This window comes from Ananas comosus, unplaced genomic scaffold, assembly GCF_001540865.1.
Source record: "Ananas comosus cultivar F153 unplaced genomic scaffold, ASM154086v1, whole genome shotgun sequence".
NCBI classification, from domain to species: Eukaryota; Viridiplantae; Streptophyta; class Magnoliopsida; order Poales; family Bromeliaceae; genus Ananas; species Ananas comosus.
This window is the reverse complement of record NW_017893579.1, coordinates 14,395-18,565: the sequence shown is the minus strand read 5'-3', so window position 1 is coordinate 18,565 and position 4,171 is coordinate 14,395. Positions and strand designations below refer to the sequence as shown.

General features: G+C 47.4%; 1 long non-coding RNA gene across 1 annotated transcript; it reads right to left on the bottom strand.

Moving 5' to 3' along the window:
- Positions 1–2,707: 2,707 nt before the first annotated feature.
- Positions 2,708–4,171, bottom strand: LOC109706371. Its single transcript, XR_002215179.1, has 4 exons — positions 4,132–4,171; positions 3,927–3,986; positions 3,753–3,835; positions 2,708–2,747 (listed from the first exon to the last, which is right to left on the bottom strand). It is a non-coding gene; the product is annotated as an uncharacterized LOC109706371 (long non-coding RNA).

Here is a 4,171-nt window from a genome sequence, read left to right as displayed (position 1 = left end):
TCTACCACAAACTCAATCTCCCTATCAGGTGGCATACCCGGTAGCTCAGCTGGAAACACATCCTGAAACTTCCGCACCATCGGGATATCCTCAATCTTAGGGGTGTCATCAACACCCCTCAGAACAACACTAGACAAAAAGGCTATGCAACCTCTGCTGATCAGCTGCCTAGCTCGAGACGAGCTAATCGTCATCGCAAACAGCGAACTCTGGCATCCTCTAAATACAACCTCAGCCTGCACCGGTTCTCTAAAAGTAACCGTGCGATTCTTGCAATGAATCGAGACATAGTACCCGGTCAACCAGTCCATACCCAAGACCACATCGAACTCCCCCAACTTGCACAAAGCTAGCAGACCCACGGGCATAATCCAATCCCCTACCCGAACAGGGGAACTGAGGCAAAAGTCTTGAATATCCAAAATGTGGTCGGGTACTACAACCTGTCCCGGATGCAACAAGGAAACCAAAGGAATGCCATGCAACTCGGCAAACAGCCGATCTATGAATGAATGTGATGCACCGGTATCAAACAATGCACGAACTCGAATGCCATTTAATAAAATGATACCTGCAACCACATCCTCGGCTGTTGCCGCCTTCTCGGTCTGAGCGGCGTACATGCGCCCACTCGAGGCCTGTCTAGATCCCTCGCTCTGTCGCTGGACGGATGACCGTCCAGACTGGTACTGTGCCGATGGAGTCCCCTGACTGGCGGCTGGTAGAGCCGGTGCCAATGCAGTCGACGGTGCCGGTGATGAACCCCTCGGGCACTCGGTCCAGAAGTGGCCCTCCTGGCCACAAAGGAAACACCTCCCTCCCCGCTGCGGGCACTGCGGTGGAATATGGGGACCACCACAGATCACGCATTGGGGAGGTCGGCGTCGATCAAATCCTCCTCGCTGCGCTGTCGAGCCGCGCCCATGCTGCTGGCTCCTAGGGTGCTTCGGCAGCCTCCTAAAGTACATCTGACTCGTACCCTCAGCTGCAGGCCTTTTACCCTTACCCTTGTCAAAACCTTCTCGCCACTCTTGCACATCCGCCGTGCCACTTTTCACGATGAGCGCGCGATTCACCACCTCCCGGTAGGTTTGGAGGTTAGAGAATTGTACGAACCGGAATATAGACGGTCGCAATCCTTGCTCGAAGATGCGGGTCTTATCATCGTCGTCCCGCATGACGAAAGGCACGCAATGTAGAAGTCGAGAAAACTCCCTCTCAAACTCGGCTACGGTCTGGTCTTCCTAGCGTAAGTTGCGCAAATCCTGTTCCATTTCCCTCTTGACACTGTCAGGAAAGTACTGCGCCAATAGAAGCTCCTTGAACTTCTTCCAAGAAATAGCCGCCAAATCGGTGCTGGTGTTCTCCTGAATATCCAACCACCAGCGGTAGGCCTCGCCGTCCAAGTGGTGTGTGGCGAGCCAAACTCTGTCCCTTTCCTCTACGAAGGCGTCGCGGAAGAGCTTCTCCATGTGCATCAACCACTTTTCCACGATCTAGTGGTCGACCTTCTCGCCGTCAAAGATTCGGGGGCTGCACCTCCTGAACTCATTGAGGTGCTCTATAAGTCAATCCCACTCTGCTCCCTCGACCATTGCAGGAAAAACTGTCCCTGCCGGAGGCACCTGAATAGGTGGTGCTACAAAGTCCTCCTCCCGAGGCACGACTACGGGCGCCGCACGCGAAGATCCGGGTGCGGGTGACGGGGCCCTCGGTGCGACGTCCCCAACAAGTGTAGGGGGCGAAGGAACCGGAGCCTCCCTAGAAGCTGCCTGCTGTAGAAGAAGGTCCTCGAGCCGCTTCATCCGCGCCTCCTGTCGGCACGCCGCATCAGCCTGCTGCTGAGTCGCCGCTGTCAGCTGCGACACCAAGTTAGTGAGGGCCGCTAGCTGGCTCCTCAACTCACAGACCTCGCTGGATCCGAAGGTAGCAGAGGTCTCTACCTCCTCAAGGTGTGCCGCATTATCCGCTCTGGCAGATTGAGAGCATGTCACCGGCATCTCACTACAACATCATAAAAGCGTAAGTTAGTAAAACCCACGCTATCAAATCCCCACTCCAGAAGATAATACCCAAATCATGTGAAAGTAAGGAAGTGTGCTTCACTACTAACTCCCAATGTTACGTTGTCGGCCGCCAATGTAACCCTCCGCGAAGTTAGAAACTATACACTTCGATTTAACTCCACTTTCTAGAGTTATTAAGGATACCCAATCATGATACTTTCGCTTACAAGTCCAATAGACCTCGTCTCTCACGAGCCTATTTTCTATAGTCCAACCGGCCTAAGGTTTGCTACGTCCACTAATACTAAATCCTAGTCTTTGATACCAAATTAATCTGTCACACCCCGGAACCCAACGGAAGCCCGCCCGGTACGTGTCTAGAACCGCCATACGTCTAAAATATATAAGGCGTCTACAAAACTACTATAAATAAAGTGATCATAAAAAGACATCTAGAAGTATCAGAGCATAGAACAATATCTAGATTCTAAGAGATATAGAGGCAAATAAAAGAGCTAACATATCCACTAAGAGTAACCATAAAGTAGTACAATGAACATCCAAAACACAAGCACTAAAAGTACAACAATGGTGGTCTCTATACATGGATACAAAATCTCTCACTCTCAACTACAAACAAAAAGAAGAGTAAACCACCTAATAAGCAAAAGAAACGCTCCTCGCTAGCTAGCTAAGCGATCCCCTTGCCGCGATCCCGTGCCTCCACCGGTGTAGAGGGCTCTGAAATAGAATCATAAAACATAGGGCGAGAGAACTATTAAATAATCCCAGTAGGCAATTACTGACTTCAGTGAAATGCACCACTAGACCCAAAAGCTGAAAAGGGGTAAGTACAAGTAAAGCAATATGAACAATAAGCAAATAAACATGAAAGTTTACTACAACATGATATATCTACTTAGCATGAATTTTCATAAGTAAGAATGCTACTATACCATAAATATTCATAAGCGCAACTACTATTGATGTCCACAGATAACTAGTAAATTGTCAATGTTTACTAACTTGTCAAATTATTCATTTACAAATTGGTTCCACTTGTTCCAAATCTCATAGAACCTACCCGTGGGTAGTCCGGCTTGCGCCGTGCCTAATGGCCCCATGATAGTCAACATCCCCACTCTAGTAATGAGCCTCCGCCACGGCATCCTATTTCGGCGCCCAATCCCGCACGGGCGAGTATGTGTCGCGATGGCTATCTCCGGAGTGCCGGCTTGTGGGGAGCAACCCTCACAAGCATGTGCGAATGAGCACAATGGCAAGCAAGCGTAAAAATCCGTCTCGAGTCTCAAGTCATCATGTCTAAAATATGGAATGTAGCAAATCTCTCAATGGCCTATCACTATGTCATCATGTCTAAAATATGGAATATAGTCGATGTCACAATGGCCTATCACTATATCTCTATGTTGTAGTTTTACAGTTTACTAGTTCGGTGCCCCTTTATGGCACTTTTGTTCACTTTGCACAAATATGAGTTTAGTTTTCAAGAATACATAATTCGAGTCATTTCCATCATAGAGGACATATTTCCAACTTGCAATATAGAATACTTTCACATGCATGCCTAATACACATATAGCTCTACTATATAGAGTTGAGTTTTCACGATACATAACACATACATTTTAAGTATCCTAAAATTTATTAAAATTCTATCTAGTATGAATATATATGCATTTCGATGATACGACAAGTATAAAACACATAGGGGATATTTCTCACCTGTTTCATGAAGTAAAACCCACCGTGACTTCTCGAAACCCTTCGTTTGCGCCGACGAAGGTGCCCGCTACTCTCCTAGTACCCTAAAGATAACAAAAGTAGGGATACACGAACGTTACGAATAATCATAAGCTCAAACATTAAGCAACTCAAGCAGAGGTGAAGGAAACTCACCGAATGCGAAGAAAACCCCTCACGATCTCCAAAAAGGAGTTAGAGGCCTTCTAATCCAACCTAAACAAAAGTTCTAAGAAGATCAATTGGGCTCCAAAACCCTCAAATTCAAAATCCCCATTACTAACCCTACTATGCTCAATCGATGGTTTACTTAGTAAAAGCTACTAAAACATGAATCAAGAAGTAGATTGGACTTACTAACCTCACAAGAGCTCCAAAAAAAGGCTCCAAGTAAGCTAGGG